The sequence below is a fragment of the Monodelphis domestica genome, chromosome 7, assembly GCF_027887165.1.
Source record: "Monodelphis domestica isolate mMonDom1 chromosome 7, mMonDom1.pri, whole genome shotgun sequence".
In the NCBI taxonomy this organism is placed as follows: domain Eukaryota; kingdom Metazoa; phylum Chordata; class Mammalia; order Didelphimorphia; family Didelphidae; genus Monodelphis; species Monodelphis domestica.
In genome coordinates, this window is record NC_077233.1 from 281,489,374 (window position 1) to 281,508,419 (window position 19,046).

The 19,046-nt window shown below is 36.3% G+C and overlaps 1 protein-coding gene and 1 pseudogene across 2 annotated transcripts in view; both read left to right on the plus strand.

The window, feature by feature from the left end:
* COMMD10 (COMM domain containing 10) overlaps positions 1–19,046 on the plus strand; it is a 183,549-nt gene that overhangs the window by 90,450 nt on the left and 74,053 nt on the right. The gene's annotated exons all lie outside the window — the stretch shown is intronic.
* On the plus strand, positions 9,622–9,734 carry LOC130455724 (U6 spliceosomal RNA; annotated as a pseudogene).

A 19,046-nucleotide genomic window follows, 5' to 3' on the forward strand; every position in this document is an offset into this window, starting at 1 on the left:
AACTTGAAACTATGTTGTTATAAAAATAAAATTAATGAAAGTAACATGGATTTCCTTACTGAAATTTAATGACATCTAGGTGAACAAGTGGGCTTTGATGGCCATCCTATCAACGTTAAAAAAAAAGGTCTCACATTCAGAATTTAAAAAATATATTGATACTAATACTGTATTCATTTTAGGCTAAAGTCTTCCAGAACAATTTAATACTGATCTATTGTCCAAATATTTTCTGGCTCTGAGAGATAGATATCTAAAATGACATAGTCTTTTATGACCTTTGGTGTGACTCTTTTCCTAAGACAATTTTAGGTAACATTTATAGGAATCTTGACGAAGAAAAGCAATATATAAAAATAAAGTTTGAGTTAAGATTCCCGAATACTCAAGGAACCAAGTCAAATTCCATTCTTTTTTGAACCACTCTCCTCAGTAAATCAATGGGACTATTCCTTGAAATGTATATCTAGAATCTCTTCTGAGTAGGAGTAGAGAGAGGTCTTCCTTTCACTGGAACATAGGCCAGATCTGACTCCTCATTACTTTCAATATCCAAGTTTTACATTTTTGAGAGTTTTATCAGCTGATTGTTAACATGGCCTTTATGCAGTTGTTGCTTTGAAAGAAAATACATTATTAGAGAAATGCAATATGTTGAAATATGCTATCATCTTTAAATGATTATGGCTTTAATGATAAATATTTGAAAGCAAAATTAATCACATTTCATTCTGATGATTAGGCTAACAAGAAAATATGGAATAACTGAAGTTGTTACAAAATTTTCTAGAATCATCATTTGGCATTGTTGAAATCAGTAGTTTCAACTATCGCTTGATGATTCCATATCTGAAGTAAAGGAAGTGAATAATTTGAAGATATTTCTGGATAAAATTTGTTCTATTGATCACCAACCTAATAAAAATAGAACTGGGCTAGAAGCTAGCTAAAGAATTTGAAATTTAAGTTATTAATTTCTGTTGCCTATTGGAAATGAGATGGGCAGCATATAGCTTACTAGCTACAACTACTGTTTGGCATACGTATCTTGCATTATATGTGCATTTTTCTTCTTCCGATTTGGCAAGGATATTAACTAATGTTAATTTCTTGCAAAGCCTTACTTTAATAATTGACATTCTTGAAGAATTTTCATTACTTTCATCTGCATTACAGCTGAGATCAACTAACATTCAGAAAGCACAAAAATTAATCAAATATACCATAAAAGTTTTGGAAAATTTAAAGATTGATAATGGAAAGCATGAATCTCAAGTCGAAGAGTCAATCAAGTCAATTATGTTAAAGACATTTCATTTAATAAAAAGAATACATTTAATATTCTTCCTAGGAATGGTACTATTCAACACAAAAATTTACATGTTTTACTGAACAGAAACAATGATGAAAGCATTCTTAATTATTTTGATTTATTAAACCCTTCATTTGTCCTTATGAAGAACTAACTGCACCATGCATGAAAACATTATATCATCTAGGTAAAATTTTAAAACAAGAAATTTGTTTGAATAATTTTCAGGATTTTGTGGATAATGTAGAATCAAATAATACAACTATACAAAAAACTAAAAGGATAGTTAAAGAACTATTACAATCAGGCATGATGAAGTTTAGAGAGTTTTCAGTGTAATGAATGTAATTTGTATGAGGGTGAAAAATAGTTTTATAATAGTTCATACATAACATTGAATGACAATATATTTATTGCAACAAGAACACATTCAGATGTAACTTCATTTGCCAAATTCTGGTTCATTTGCAGCCATAGATTACAATGTAAGTTTTAGTAAGGGCAACAAAAGCATTCTATGAGAATTAATTGGCTGTATGGCATTTACAACAAAGAGTATTGTATATTTCATTATTTGTTAATCTTGTGCTATAAATTTATATCAATATACTTATAATATGTGAGTGTATGTGTGTATGCATACTTTTTTTTTTTCTGGAGAGCTGATTGTTAAACATTTACCAACATACCACCAAATAGAGTCCAATTCCTTTGCCTATGTTGTAGCCCCAGTCATTTGACAGAAGTCGGGGGAAAGAAAAGGAGGAAATATGCAGAGACAGGTAAATTTGGTTAGGACACTTAATATTTCCTTAAGAAAGGTTTTAGCTTGTCTTCTACCAATCTTCTTAACTATCCTCTTCCTGTCTTCCTACCTTTCCAACAGACTTTTAAAAAAGAGTCTGAAAAGGTCTTTTTAGACAATAGTCACGTTAAAAAGCATTGTACCAAGAACTATGTAAAAAAAAATGGAAATACAAAGAAAGGCAAAAAAGGGTCTCTGACTCCAAAGGAGAACACTGTCTAAAGGAGGAAAAAGAAGTGAAAACAATTTACAAACAAGATATACACAGAGAAATTTTAAGGTACTAACATTAAAGGAGCTTTAGCAAGACTTTTTGTAGATGGTGAGATTTTAGTTGAGAACAGAGAAATAATCATTTCAGAATATTTCTAGAGAAAATAAAATAAAGTTTTAAATATGTTTCTACAAGAATAGATAGGGCTCTTTAGGGATTATAGCTGGATTTGAAGAATATAGTTACTATAAATGTCTAGGCTTTTAGTATGTTTAATCAAATGAGACTAAACGCATGGATGATTGATCTTAGTTTCACTTTGGGATGGGAAAGTTTTAGCGTTAAAAGCCCCAAGTTCTGGGGCATTGCTAAGCACTCAACATTACTGTGGGGTGTTATAGTTGGGCAAGCCAAGTAGTTAAGTGATTGAAGAGTTCCTGCCTCCTCCTTCCATGATAGTTTTCAGTTTTGCTGTACCTCTACCATTTCCTCATGGTAGCCCACCTTTTTTGTCCTCACATTCATTTAACTTTAAAAGCGGCCCTTAGGATACATTTCCGTTACAAATATCAAGACCTTGGTGGAATAGACTAGTGTTAAACTCATAGTCCTGGATGTTTTTTCTTCTGATTCTTTATAGAAGACTGATATTAATATCTTTAGTATTATAAACAATTTGATTCTTCTGTGGAGTTTCTCTTATATTTAAGTATTTGTTTGTTTTTTGGACGTTACCTAGAACAAAATATTCTTTTTATTATTTCATTGTAAACTTTGCTTTGTTGCTAGATAGCATAAAATACTGTTGATTTTTGAGTATTTGTTTTATATCTTGTTACTCTTTTGAACCTATTGTCTCAGTTTCTTTGAGGATATTCTCCTGATTTCTAAGTAAGCAGTTATATCGTCTGCAAATAGAAATACCTGTCTCCTCTTTGCCAAGGATCTGAGGCAGATATGCAAATGCGTCTTTTTCCCACTGCTTTTGCCTCAGTGGGCCTTGAGTCTCTTTATGGACTTGTCACCCCCAAACTCTTTTGGTTAGTCATGTTTCTTTGTGGGTAGATATCCACCATACATTAAAAAATAAACATAACTGAATCATCTCTGTTTTCTACTCGTCTTTATTTGATTCTACTTAGTGGATGGTATCATAAATTACTTTCTTATGCATTTGAAAAGGCAGCATGACATAGTAGATAGAACATTGAACTTGGAGTCAGAAAAATTGGGTTCAGAGTCTACCTCAGATACTTTTAGCTTGTGATTGTGGCAAGTTATTTATCTTTTCTGGACTTCAGATTCCTTAATGGCAAAAAAAAGGGGATGGGACACGATGCCTTCTAAGGTTCCTTTTAGCTCTACATCCTCAATCCTATGTTTAGATATTTTAGTTTTGATTTTGTAAGGAATTAAGTGTAAGGAATAGTCATTTGGCCAGCTTGGGTGAATCCTAGATTGCGGGAAAAACAGTAAATATATAATGAGACTGGAAAGGTGGTTGTGGTGTAGTTGGGAAGGGCTTTAAATGTCCACATAGGAATTTATATTTGATCCACTAATGAATTGCTGCACTTTACTGAGTAGGGTCTGAGTAATATGGTCAGATGTGTTTTCGGAAGACTATTTTGGCAGCTCTGTGAAAGATAAATTGGAATGAGGAGAAATAAGTCAGGGAGAACAATTAAGAGGCTATTTTATTAGACCACATAAGAAGGGATAAGTACTTGAAATAGGTTAATGACTGTGTGATTGAAGAGATAGAAACAATAAGAAATGGCAACTGATTGAATATGTGGAGTGAGTGAAAAAGACCAAAATAACTTTGAAGTTGTGAACCTGGAGATGATGAAGACTTTATCAGAGACAGGGAAGCTCAAATGAGAGGGAAGTTTTGAGGAAAGTGATGCAGATTGAATCTTTCTTTACCCCCTTCATCCTGTGTAGCTCATTGTCCTACATAAAATGAAAAGTTGGGGCTCTGTGTGGATTTCTTACTGAACTGAGCTCTGATCAGTGCATCTTATAGACAGAAAGCAACTGATAAAGAAAGGGGGAGATATATTTCCCTTTGTGGAAGGTGAAATTTCTTGATGATATGTAGCTTTTATGGGTGATCCAGTTCTGAGGGGCAATTCTTAATAGAGGGGGAGTGTAATGAATGGAGTTTTGTGTGATATTGGGTGAAGTTGTGTTGGAGAAAAGCCATTTGGATATTAAATGAAAGATGGGATGTAACCCATCTTCTCCTGCCCAATTGTTTGTTAACCCACCTTTTTTAGTTATACAAGGCCTTCTTGACCCAATAGGAGAGTGGGACCCCCACTTTGGAGACCCCTATCTTAATGTAGAAATTTCTGCATTGAAAAACTTTAAGGTTTCTCTTAGATCCATTCCTTTCCTATTGGGAATGATTTTTAGTGGCACTGTTTCTCTTCCTCTTCGATTATAAGATGCTTCTTTACCTTTTCCATTCCTATCTCTCTCCTCCATTGATTTTATTCTATTCTTATACATCCTTTGCTCTTGTTTGAAAAACAAAAACAAAAAAATGAGAAATTATAAACCCTTCTGTATTTATTGTGGGTGTAACCCACATCTAATTCTGATTAGATTGCTAATATATTCTTGTTAATTTTATAGCTCACTAACAACCTGGGTGACGTTGTTTTTTGGGATTAATATTTTCATGTTAGTTACAGCTTGAGGTGATGATGGAAACCCCTCCTCCCCCAAAGTCTAATTACTATATTTTGGTTTTCCTCTTACTGTTCTTCAAGTTGGCATGCTTTTAAAAGGTGGATTCACCTTTATAAGTCTATTCTTTCCCTTTGATTGATCTTACACAGAAATACTGATTTTGTATTTTTCATCAATATGTTGCCATGGAAATAATTAATGTCATAAATTTGGCATTCTGACTTCTCTTCAGCACCAGAAACTAGAAGATGACTATGGTTACCATCTGTTTTAAATTGTATAAGGGACATTATAGGAAGTGCTTTCCTTAAAACTTCCAAATGCTCTAATTGCTACATCATAAATATTTAATGGCAAAGAAAAAATTATTAAAGGTAGTGATTGAAGACTTGTATTATGAAAAGTCTTATTTTGAATAACCATGGAATAAATGTGGAAAAGCTAATGATAAGAGATTTGTTATATAAGTAAAGTAGATTTAGAAGATTTCTTGAAATACAATACATATGCCTTTTAGGTTGTTTAAAATAAAAGTAATCAGTTCAGAAATGGATTCAGAATGGGAGATAAGGATTATTGGATGTTACAGCTAGAAAAGGCCTTAATAATGGTTTCTCAACCATTTTACAGATGAGGAAACAAGCCCCCAAATATTCAGTGAATTGCTCTAGGTTAGAAACAGAACTCAGGCCTTTTACATTGAATAAAATTATATATTTTTTCCCAAAAGCTAGAATGGTAGGTCTCACAGAATGTATTCAAATTGGACTTAATCAGGTGGACTCTTTTATGATTTCAGATCCAATATCCTTTGAAGGTGTCTGCTTTCCTTCATTCTTTCCTTTCAATTTTGGTACCTGAATATCTTGAATATTTGGATTAGGACAAAAGCACCCTCAGCTGGCATTGGGGGGGGGGAGAATTTGACACTGTTGTTCCTTCCTTCAACCCCTCCCATTAAAACTTTGTAGTATTGATAGAAGAATAACTGGAGCATAAATTCCTCCTTTGTTTATTCCCTTAGTTGCCTTCTCTCTTATTCATTTGAAATTATAGTGTATGTTAAAATCATCTGCAATATTTTACAAAGAATATATGCAGAAATCTGTTTATTCTTAATATGAGTTAAATTATGCCAAGCTCTCTAATACAACATGTGTCTGGTCTCCATTAACATTTTATCGTACTGATTATGGACATCTGCTTAAATGCCTTCTGTTTGTTATGGAGGTATAAGATGTTAAAGAATAAATACATTCACCTAGAACTAGATTTTCCTGATGAGCTCCCATGTTCCCATAGCAATTTGAGTCACCACATGCTGTTTTACTGGAAGAATTGCTAGAGGATATCGCCTGATTTCTCTCTGCCTCCCCTGCTAAACCTTCTGTTTGTTTTGTGAATTTGGTAGTTAAAGGTGCATGATAAAACTTGCCATCTCCGTTAGGTGCTTTTAAACCAGACAGTAATAAAAAGGCTTCGTAATGTGAAGATTTTCCTTTTCAGTTCATTATATGTAAATATCAGAGTCATGTCATCTGGTCAGTTTCAACCTGTATCAACCCTGACAAAACCCCTAAAATTTCAAAGGTTTTCATTCATCAGAGACATGAAAATTATTAAAGAGAGGAGGGAGACTTTTAACAGATTCATGAAAAATTTTTAAAAAGAAATAATAGCCAGCAGAATTTGCATAGAAAATTAATTTCACCTTTTGCAATGGACTATTACAGTTTTCTAATACTGTGAAAGAATTCTCTGTAACTTCTCTCCTTATAATTATAGAAACAGAAAAGCACATTAAAGTTTAATTCACAATATTGCCTACAGTGGCATCTGGTGTTCCTGAATGTTTAGTGATATCTACATGCTTTTCCCACAAAAAAGTAACATCTTAGTATTCGTTGACCTATTGGAAGAGATTCATGTCTATTCTATTCCAGTAGGCATCCTTCTTTTTTATTTTTGAAAATTTTATTTAATTAGTCAATTTAGAACATTTTTCCTTGGTTATAAGAATCATATTCTTTCCCTCCCCTCCCCCACCCCTTCCTTTAGCTGTTGCACAATTCCACTGTTTTTTAAAAAAATTAAATTAATTTAATTAGTCAATTTATAACATTATTTCTTGGTTGCAAGAATCACATTATTTCCCTCCCTTCCCTCCCCCCACCCTTCCTGTTGCTGATGTGCAATTTCACTGGGTATTACATGTGTCCTTGATCAAAACCTATTTCCATGTTGTTGGTGTTTGCACTGGGATGTTCATTCAGAGTCTACATGCCCACCCATATCCCCTCGACCCATATAATCAAGCAGTTGTTTTTCTTCGGTGTTTCTTCTCCCACAGTTTTTCCTCTGGATGTGGATAGTGTTTTTTCTCGTAGATCCCTCGGAGTTATTCAAGATCACTGCACTGCCATTAATGGAGAAGTCTATTACATTTGATTGTACCACAGTGTATCAGTCTTTGTGTTCAATGTTCTCCTGGTTCTGCTCCTTTCATTCTGCATCACTTCCTGGAGGTCATTCCAGCTCACATGGAATTCCTCCACTTTATTATTCCTGTTAGCACAATAGTATTCCATCACCAGCATTTACCATAATTTGTTCAGCCATTCCCCAATTGAAGGGCATCCCCTCATTTTCCAATTTTTGGCTACCACAAAGAGTGCAGCTATGAATATTCTTGTACAAGTCTTTTTCCTTATGATCTCTTTGGGGTACCAACCCAGCAGTGCTATGGCTGGATCAAAGGGTAGACAGTCTTCTAGCGCCCTTTGGGCATAGTTCCAAATTGTCTTCCAGAATGGTTGGATCAATTCACAACTCCACCAGCAATGCATTAATATCCCAACTTTGCCTCATCCCCTCCAGCATTCATTACTTTCCTTTGCTGTCATGTTAGTCAATCTGCTAGGTGTGAGGTGATAACTCAGAGTTGTTTTGTTTTGCATCTCTCTGATTATCAGAGATTTAGAGCATTTTTTCATGTGCTTATTAATAGTTTTGATTTCTTTATCAGAAAATTGTCTATTCATGTCCCTAGGTATCATTCTTGCTCTCCTTTTCAGTACACTAAATAGTATAAGCCTTGCCCTGTGAAAAACACCCCCACCCCCAACATAAATGTCAAGTCTATTTGAAATGTATTTTTTTTTCTTTAAAACTCATGAGGGTTACCATGTTCAGACATGGGATTGACTGTGGCAGACACTCTTTTAGTTCAATTTCAATGCTGGGATGGAATAAGGCACTCAAAAGTCTTTTATGGGAAGTATTAAAGTATTTTGAGCCACTAAAATTTATCCCCTTGATGGAGTAGCTTGGTTCCAAAATTTATCAGCTTTTTAGGAACAGAGTTGATGAATTTTTAAAACTTTGAAATTGATTTACCAATGCTCATTTTCATATTTTGGCCCACCAACCTTCCTCTCTCATCCCCCCAACTATGATTCACAGTTATATCACTGGGTAAAAGGGTATATTTGCCATGGTCTAAGCAGTTGTCTCAAATTCCCTCATGATTAGGTGTACACATGGACTAATTTATCATTACTTCTCAGCTCTGGAAATAAAATAGCCTGCTTAGAATTAGAAAAGGGAAAATATTAATAGGATTTTCTTATTAAAAGTAATTTATAAAATAACAGTAAAGTTAAGATTTTGATAAATCTGTTTCCAGAAACAAACCTCTCAAGTAGATTTCTGCATCAGAGAAAAAGTAACTCTGCTTTAAGGAATTAAATTTTTGTGTTTTCCACTGTGAATCAGGAGTATCAATGATATACTGGGCTAGTAGATAATGTAAGTGTTAAAATTAAGGATTTGACTAAAATATATGATTCAAAGTATTATTGCTCAAAGTTGAAGTGACCTTTAATAGCTTTTATTTACAAAAGGGGTGGAAAGAGTGAAAGTAGAAAAATACAAAAAGGTAGAGAAGACATTAACCTACTCAGCCAGGACTTGTTGACCTTCAACCAGAATTACACTCTCTCCAGAAGACAGGAAGGGAAAGCCAGCTATCTACTCATCCAAGTTCCCTCCAAGTAGTAGGTCAAGACAATGACTTGAGCTGAAGGTGACTCCTAAGGCCCACTGTTTCCCTTGAGTTGACTTTCTTCCTTAAGCTGACTTCCTTTTTGAAGTCTAGCTCTTTCTTGAAGTCGACTTCCTTCTTGGAATCAACTTCCTTTTTGCCTCAGAAATTCAGGGCCTTTTATAAAGTGTCTTCTTGTCTCCTCCCCTCTTCACAGCTTCCAAATTGTCTAGCACTGCCCCCTGGGCAGTGTTTATGGGAACCAGTTCATACCTTCTAGAGGGTGAATACTCATCAAAAGGGTTCACAGTTTCTAAGGGTATGAACTTTTAACAGAATTCACAAGTTTTGAGTTAGGAAAAAAGGGTGGAACTCTCCAAGTATCTTGCTGTAGGGTGTGAATTCACTAAGTGGTTTGTGAACTCCTCCACCTAGTTCAAGCTTGTATTGATTCAATCAAAAGGTAGACAAAAGAGAGTTAATCCTGTCTTCATAATCTACTGAGGTACTTAAGTTAGTGTTAACTCAGGATAGACAATATACAAATATTAAAACTGGAACAAAAAAAAATTTAAAAAAATTGGAACGATACAGAGAAGATTAGTATGCATGGCCCCTGCACAAGGATGACATGCAAATTCATGAAGCATTCCATATTTTTAGGAAGAAGTGTGGGAATAGAAACACAGAAGAAAAACAACTGCTTGATCACATGGGTCGATGGGATCATGATTGGGGATGTAGACTCTAAATGATCACCCTATTGCAAATATTAATAATATGTAAATAGGTCTTGATCAGTGACACATGTAAAACCCTGTGGAATTGCAGCTATGGGAGGGAGTGGGGTGTAAATCTTGAAATTTCTCAGACTTGTGAATGTTAAAAATTTCCCCATCGGGGAATTCTCAATTGGAACAATTCCCTACTGGGAACATTCCCCATTTTGACTGTGAGAACTCGCCAGGATCAGAAATGGGAGGACCTCTACTCCACCCATACTTAAGACTGCTTTAGGGGAGAAAACTCCTTGCTAAACAATGAAAGTACTTGGACCCGTGCTTATGATGAGGCAGGGAGTTCTTTGAGCCATGCCTGTTTTTAGAATTGATACAATGGGATGCTAGGTACCTATAAAGGTCGGGCAACTTGTAAATTTGCCAGGAGCAAAGAGGTGAAAACTCTCTTAGAGGTTTTCTCTTGAGGGGATTAGTCGACTCAGCTGTGTTTTCTCTGGTTCAGACTTTCTGAGGGTATTAGTCGACCCAGCAGTGTTTTTAGAATGGGTTGTCCTTCGGAAAACATCTACTGTGATTGGTAGATGTAAGAACTTAGGGGAGGTGACATAGGAGAAAACCCCCTATATAAGAAAAAGCAGAATCTCTTGAAAGATCAGTCTCTTATGAGGATCCTTTTGGAGAAATCCTTTTGGAGGATCACTTGAGGAGAGGCTCTGGAGAAGGGAAGCTCTTAGAGGACAATCTCTAAGGAGGTCTCGCTGGAGCTCCTCTGAGGGGACTCTGTCCCTCTGGAGGCTCTTGAGAGAGGCCCTTTGAAACAGTCTCTGGCTGGAAGGCTCTTTGAGGAGGACTCTGGCAGGAACTCTCTCTGAGGAGACTCTGTCACTAGAATCCTTGCTTAGATAGACCTTGTGGTGAGTGATAAATGACTGACTGACTGATCTCTCTCTCTTAAGACTCAGGTCTAGGCCATGTTGGCTTAAGGCCCTTCATACTTATTCCTTTCTTACTCTTTCTCTCTTTCTTTAATTCATCATTGTATTATTAATTAAATTCTCTATAAAACACAGTTGACTTGGGTATATTCATAATTGGGAATATTTCCCTGGCCTTATATTTGATTTAAAACCAAGACACTGCAGTGAAACATATTTTCTGTGGTCACAAATTTACTCACCCACTCTTATATCTAACCTCAACTATTTTAACTCTTACAGTTTATGTCTCCCACTCTTTTAACTGCCACAGTTTATGGCATCCACTTCTTTTAAATGCCAAATTTTATTTAATTTTATTTTTAAATTTTATTTATTTATTTTTATATAAATATAATATACATATATAATATAAATAATATAATATATAATAAAATAAAATAATATAATATAATAAATATAATGATATTTATTATATTATTAAATAAAATTTAATTTTATTTATTTAATTTAATATTTATTTAAATGCCACTATTTTAAATATAAGTTTATGGTGACCACGAAATCAGTGAGAAAACCCTCAAAAAGGTTCTGTGAAATCTATTGTATTTTAATTTAAAATCTAAGAGGGGGGAAGGGAGGGAAAGAACATGAATCTTGTAACCGTGCAAAAATATCCTAAATCAACTAATTAAATAAAAATTTCAAAAACAAAATAAAAAGGAGTAAAATAAAAAAAATAATCATGAAGAAATAATCTCTCCCAAAGAATATTTACTTTGTAAAATGCAACTTCCAAGTTTGATTCCAGCCTACATTTTATTTTTTGTAATTTTACTTTTGTTATTGTGAACTTGAAGATGTCAACAATGAATCTAAGAGAACCTCAAGTTTAGTCAGCTTGAAAGATGGAGACTTCAAAACTTGCCCTTGTTCCTATGGGAATTCACCCTGAAGGGATTCTCAGACTAGCTGCTTCATACTGAATAATACATCCTAAGGTAAATGATAATCCCAGTTAGGTGGGGAAAAGCAAATGCTAAATTGTTTTTTTTTGTCTTAACTTTTCCCCATTGTCTCAGGCCTGTTCCCAAGAAGACCAATACCTGGGCAGGGACCGTCCATTTTAGTATTAGTATTATAAATAGTCCATTTTCTTGTACCCTAGCCTCTGGCTATGGTTTCTTTCCCTAGCCGCCCTAGTTTGAACACTCCCATTTACTTGTGGCCATGTCAATCAGTCATATTCCCTGTCCCTGGGTTCCCCAGAATGTATATGTTACCCAAATTCTTTTGTCCTTCAGAATTGTCATCTTGCTCAGTGGCCCTCCCAGGAGTTCAGTGATCAGAGCTGAATTTGTAGCTCACAGCTCTGAGTAAGCCTAATTTAGTGCTGAACTCCTCTCCATAATTAAAGAGTGTTTTTTCTGACTATTTAATAGTTATGTGTTTTTTCCACATTAACAAATAACACCAGCAAGCATGAATGAAAATTTTGAAAAATTAAATTTTTACATATTAAAAAAGAACAGAAAAAGACCAAGACAATATATGTCAGAGATGGGACTTGAACACAGGTCTTCCTGCCCACAAAGCCAGCTCTCTATCCACTACCAGTTTACAGAAGTCTTATGAATTAAAACTATTACAACATGCAATGTATTTGAGAATTAATTTTTTAAATTTCCCCTCCATTTTGACTACTTATTCCACATCTTGTTCGCAGCCAGCCTATTACAATTCTTGAAACAGATATTCTAAAATGTTCTCCTTTCAACTTCTTAGTACCACCTCCAAATTCATCCTTGCCTCCTGTAATGATGATTTAAAAGTTGTGACTTAAAATCTCGATTTAATTGGTCGCCAGGGGAAATCCCAAATAAAATACCCAAGTCAGTTTGGTATTTTATGGTAATTTAATTAATATAGAGGGAAAGAATTAAGGAGAGGGAAGGTTGGGGATATGGGATATCTCCCTCCTGGCCTGTGCTAGGGGGAATTTAAAAATCCTTGCCTCTAGGTCTCTGAAGAAGATTAGAGGCTTCTAAGAGGATAAAGTTGGAAAGTAAAGGAGGAAAACTCAGTCAGAAACTCACCACTGAACCGAACAATAGCTTGTAGCCATGCTAAGATGCCAAAAGGCTCAGCACACTTCTTTCAGCTAACTTTCCACTGCCAATAAGGGAAAGAGAGTGATTCCAATCAATATTTTTCCGGAGATAGCAAGGGAGCCAAATATATAGACCTTTCACCCTTGTGTCTCCTCCTTTAAATGCCCATTCCTAGTTCTCATCTTCTCTTGATTAGATTATATCTTTAGAGTTACTTCACACTTCTTTGTTAAGTTCACCTTTTGTTAGTTACTTGACCTTTTTGTGATTAATTTAATCTATATAGTTACTTAACACCTTTTTGTATTAAGATCTAAAAGTAGACTTAGCTTAACTAGTTTCTAGCTTCACTATAAGGTGAGAACTAAGTACTTTCATTGTTCAATCAGGAGATTACAATTTATCTTCCCCTACCATAAGGTTTAAGTAGGGTGGAGTAATTTAAACTTCACACTCCAACTCATAGCTGATGGACCATAGTTCCTACATTTTTCAGAAAATCAAGTTCATCTTCCCTCAATACAGCCATTTCATAGATCTTAGAATTTAGAACTGGAAGGGTCCTTGGAAAATCATATAATCCAACCCTTATAAGAAAGGATGCCAACTTGAAATCTGGAGACCCCAAATCTGCCCCATCTCCTGAGAATTTGCCCTGAGAGAAGTCCCAGACTTAGCCCTTTCAGACTAAACAATGGACTTTAAGGTACTCAAGGATCCCAGTTCAGGTGGGAATATAAACCTAAAATCAAATGTTGAGTACCTGTATTTGTTTTAGAAGCTTCTCTCATTTTTAAAAAGTCGTCTCTCTGAAAGCCTAGTTCTTGGCTTGACCCTTTCCTTTTGTATTCATTGCTGTTTACCTCTCTCTGATGCCCCAGCTGCTGGCTTCTGGTTGCAACCTCTTTGCTGCTTGCTTAGAGCTTTTCTCTGCATGCTTGTTGTACCAAGTTTTCCAGAGGGTATAAAAGACTCCTAAGTTCTGTCACTTTTCAGAGAAATCATCTAGCATGGTGCATTCTCCCAGGGATAGTCCCTGGAGCCCTGTGAAGTTTTTTGGCACTGGGCTCTTTAATAGCGGTCGATTACTGGACCTATCTCTTTACTGATTAAAAACTTGATTTTTCTGATTAATTTAGTAATTCTGCGTTATTTCCAAGTTAATAAGGAGGATACTCAGGTTTAAAGAATATGGAATGACTTGCCCAAATTAACAAAGGTGGTAAATAGTAGATCCAGGATCTCCCTTTCTCAAGTCTTCTTATCTCCAATTCATCCTGTGCACAGCTTCTAAGGTGCTTTTTTAAAAAGCACAGATATAAACAATGAATGAATGAATGAATGAAAAAATATTGTTACTCATTAAGTAAGCAAAATGCTGCAAATAAAAATAGAAAAACTAGATTGTCTTTGCTTTTATGAAGCACATATTGTTAGGGTTAAAATTGGGGTTGTTGACTGAATATATTATATTAGTGGTCTCCAGGGATTTAAATTCAATCCCAATAAAATACTCAAGTCAGTTTGGGATTTTTATAGTGGTTTATTTACAATAGCAGGAAGAAATTAAGAAGAAGAGAGAGGAAAGGGTATAAGATTTCTCTGGCCTAGACTAAGCCAATGGACGTTCAGAGGCCTCAGCCAAGGGGCCTTCTCAGAAGATTCAATCTAGCTCAGCTTCCAGCCATGAGACCTCCTCCAAGATGAGGGGCTTCCTTGGAGGATAGTGCCTTTCAGGAGGTCAAGGAAAGGAAGAATCAGCTTTGGTTTACTCACCAAGGTCACTCAGGGAAGACGCCTTACCTAGACCATGCTTCAGTGCCAAAACCCACAAGCACACCAAATGCTGCCCAAGAGTGCCCAATGCTGCTGAGAGAATGATCACAGGAAGTGATGCGAACTATGTAGGTAGTTCTTTACATCACTTCTTCTGTCTCACATGTACCAGTGGTGGCTTAATCTTGACTTGGGACAGCCCAGGGGGTCAGTCAGTTGCTTCTGATTTGTCACTTGCTAGCACATGCTGGTCATAGGCCATCCTCCCCTACAGTTAATCCTTAAGTAGGGGTGTATACATTCCTGGTTGCTAGACTTCTAAAGACTAAGCAGGGTGAAGTAAATCTAAAATTCACAATATTCTACTAGAGTAGGAATTCTTACCCTCTTTTGAGGGAGGCATAGACCTCTTTGGCAATCTGGTGAAGTCTCTGGACTCCTTGGAATAAAGTTTGTAAATGTTGAAAATAAAATACATAAAATTTAAATAAAACCAATTATTTAAAAATGCAATTATCAAATTTTTTTTAAAAAAACTGTGACAAGGAAATCACTTTAAAAGACTGATATATATTAATTTAAGGTTGCCAAGGAATTCAGCTATGTAATTCCTAAATGAAAACTCAAGTCAGCAGTCAACCTTTTATAGAGTTTAATTACAAACAGGAGGAAGAAAGGAATTAGAGATACAGAGAGGGAGAGAGAAAGGGGAGAGAAGGGAATAGGGCTTAAATACCCCTTCTGTTTAGTCTGGGCCAAAAGGCCCAAGCCCTTAGATAGCTGAGGCAAAGAAAAGAGATCAGTCCCTATCACTCATGTGACCAAAATGGAGAAACAGTCTCAGGGGCCTCCACCTCCAGCTTCCTTCAGAGCCAACTCTCAAAGCACCACCTCTCAGAGCAAAAACCTCTCCAACCAACCACCCTCAGTCCTCAGACCCCTCTATCTTTAAGGAAACCATCCAAGTTCCCTCCCCTCAGTTCTCACATCTACCAATCACTGTCCATGTCTTCCCCGTGCCAATGGTGGCTCTAGCTTAACCCAGGACCATCCAGAGGTCTGTGGCTTTGCACATGTCTGTTGAAGGTCATATTCTCAAATAATTAAATCTTGATCCTTTGCTGCAGCCCTTCCTAAATCCTGTTAGGACTGAGTGGGGTGGAAATTGTATTTTCCAAGACCTGGTTCTGTCATTCCAAGTATCTCCATTGTATCAATTCTAAAATCAATCATGACTCAAAGAACTTCCTGTTCTATGCTTAAGCATAGGTCAAAGCCCTTTCCATTGTTCAGCAACAGGTTTCTGTCCTAAAGTAGTCTTAAGAAGGGAGGAGGAGGAACCTCCCATGCCAATGGGGTTCACATTCCAATAGAGTTCCCACTATCAGTAGGAAATTTTTTCCAGTATGAAATTTCCCAATGGTGAAATTTTCAACATTTATAAGTCTAAGAAATTTTAAGGTTTACAAAACCCAAGTTCATAGGTTCCCAGTTAGAAGCCCTGTAATAGGGGGAGATAATACAAATCTGAGGTTTCAAATGAAAGTTAGATGGAAAGGCCCAATGGACCTCCTGGGGCACAGCAGATGGTAATGCCTCTTTTTAAATGTCATTTCCATGGATAAGCCACATACATTTCTAATGAGACATTTGACAGTGCCCCAGGCTTGAATCTTCTTTGGCTTTGGCCACTGAGGAGGGAAGGGCTATAATACCTGTAGAGGCATTGGCCAGGTTTCATCTCCACAAGGTTTAATGATAGCTGGGTGGAGATTGGGAAGGCAGGAGTGTATGGGACTGGGATGGAAGCAGAACAAGTTGTCTGGGATAGGAGGGAGCAGTTAGTCCTGGGTTTTTGGACTTACTTGCTCTTGGTAGTCAGTCATCTTTTAGTGGTAATAACTGAGATAGCAGTCTCCTATTCCCGGGGTTCTTAGGTGCAGGGTTCTTAGCTATAAAGGGAGGTAGTGATCCCTCCAGTGCTGATTTTTGCTCAACCCTCTCCCCCCAACATAGCTCCCTATTACCTCTGGGATCAAATAAAATACCTGTGTTTGGGATTTAAATTTGACCTTTACAATCTGGCTTTAGTCCATCTTTCCAGCCTTAGCATGCCTTATTCTCTTAAATGTACTCTATGTTCACTTAACAAATGCTAGTTATTAATTTATTCTTCCTACAAATTAAATATTCTTCCTAAACTACACACAAACATGCCATCCCTATTCCATATCTCAAAAACTCATCACATCTTCTTGCAAAGGCTAATACTCTTCTCTCAGTTGATCATTCCTTCTTTCTCAGGCTTCAAATCTCACCCAGAGGTTTTCCTTTATTCTTCCTTGTCATGCCATCTACCTAAGTGAATGGTGGGAATCCTCTCAGTTTTGTAATTAATGCCCCAGGGCTGACTTGATTTGACTGAATGAATTAAAACTTGCCTAGCCCACCAGACCCAACTGGCTGAGTCTATCCTAGATGCCATCTTTCACTTCTCATTTTGCCATCTGCCTTGGGTTGTCTTCCCTCTATAAGAATGTTAAGTCCTTGGGAGCAGGAGCTATTCTGCACAGGGCCTGGCACATAGTAAGTACTTAATAAAGGCTTCATCATCCATTCTCTTATTTTCAATCTACTACTAGCTAATTCCCTTCCACCTACAAACATATTCCTTTATACTTTGAAGCAAAACAGAACCCTGCTGTGCTCTTCCACTCGTTAATCTCTCCTGTTTTGTACTGCTCTAGGTAGAGCCCTCCATACTTTGTACTTCCACTTCCTCTGCATTTTGTCCCTCTGTTTCTACTTCTCAAAACTTCTTGTGCCCTGATTTGTGCTCTTACCATTCCACTGAAACTGTTCTCTTAAAAAACATCAGTGATCTCTTAATTGCTAAGTCCCATTTTTTAACCTTTTGCAACATTTGACCATCTCAGTCACTTCTCTTCCTAGACAAGTCCCTCCTCCCTTAACTTCTATACTTGTTCTCTACTTTTTTCTTTCTATACATATATACATATATTTGATGAGCCTCCTTCCTGGTTCCTTGTATATACATATACTGAGAAGAAATCATATATATATATATATTTTTTTTAAACCCTTACCTTCCATCTTAGAATCAATCCTGTAGGTTCCAAGGCAGAAGAGAGGTAAGGGCTAGGCAATGGGGGTTAAGTGACTTGCCCAGGGTCACAGAGCTGGGAAGCATCTGAGGCCAGATTTGAACCTAGGACCCTCCTGTCTCTAGGCCTAGCTCTCAATCCACTGAGCTACCTAGCTGCCCCCTCTTCTCAGTATATTTTGCTATGCCATTATTTGCTTCTTACCCTTCTAATTTTGGATGTTTCTTAGAACTGATCTGTTTTCTGACCTACCTTCTGCTTATTGATCCCATTAGTTCCCATATGCTTCGTGATATCCCTACGTTAATAACTCTCAAATCTAGATCTAGCACTAATCTGTATTTGTTTTAAAGAGATTCACTGATAAAATAAATTTTATATTGACTCATTACCTCTTTTCTCAGACTTCAAATTACTAGCTAACTTTAATTATTTGAAAATAAACCTTTTTTCCTTCTGTCAGACATAAGATTGTTTTTAATAATTAATAGTAAGAATATCTACACAAATACCTTAAGTTTAGATTTAGATATTTTTTTTTAAGAACTTCCTCTCCTGGCCTGGCTTTCTATACACTGTGCTACCTAGCTGCCTATTCAATAATAAGATTCTGAAGACAGTCATATGAGGAAGACAATGAGAATTATCTGAAAAGACCAGTGTGAATGCCCAGGCCAACTTCCTAATCAATGCGTATATTTTAATGACATGTGCAAAAGAAGGAAAAAAGAATGGATAACACAGAATGGATGTTAAACATTTGGCACAGTTTTGCCAAAGAAATGTCAAGAGTGCAAAAAATCAGAATGAATGGAGGCTAGTGAAAGAAATTGAGAACAGTAAAAAGGGGGTATTTCTAGCTCTTTAGGGGGAAAAGAAGAGGATGAAAAAAGAGATCATGATGCCTTCTGGAGAGGATGAGATGATGGTAAGTGGCCAGAGAAAGAAAGGAAAGCTGAATTATTCTTTCTGCTTCTGCTTTGTTTCTCCTCTAAGGAGAATTACTTTATACATCCAGTGACAACAAAAAATGGGAAATGGGGAGTTGACAGCCTAGGTAAGGAGATGAAAAACAGTACTTAGTTACCTTTTGTGAATTCAGATCACCTGACCCAGAAGAATTACATCCATGGATACTGAAAAAAAACTAGAAGATGAATACTGAGTCACCAGCAATAATATGCCAGGTGGAGAATGGGAGAAATACCACAGGACTGGAAGATGGAAAATATTGTCTACCTTTTGAAAAATGATCCTGATTTTTAAAAAAAAGAGTCTTCAAATTG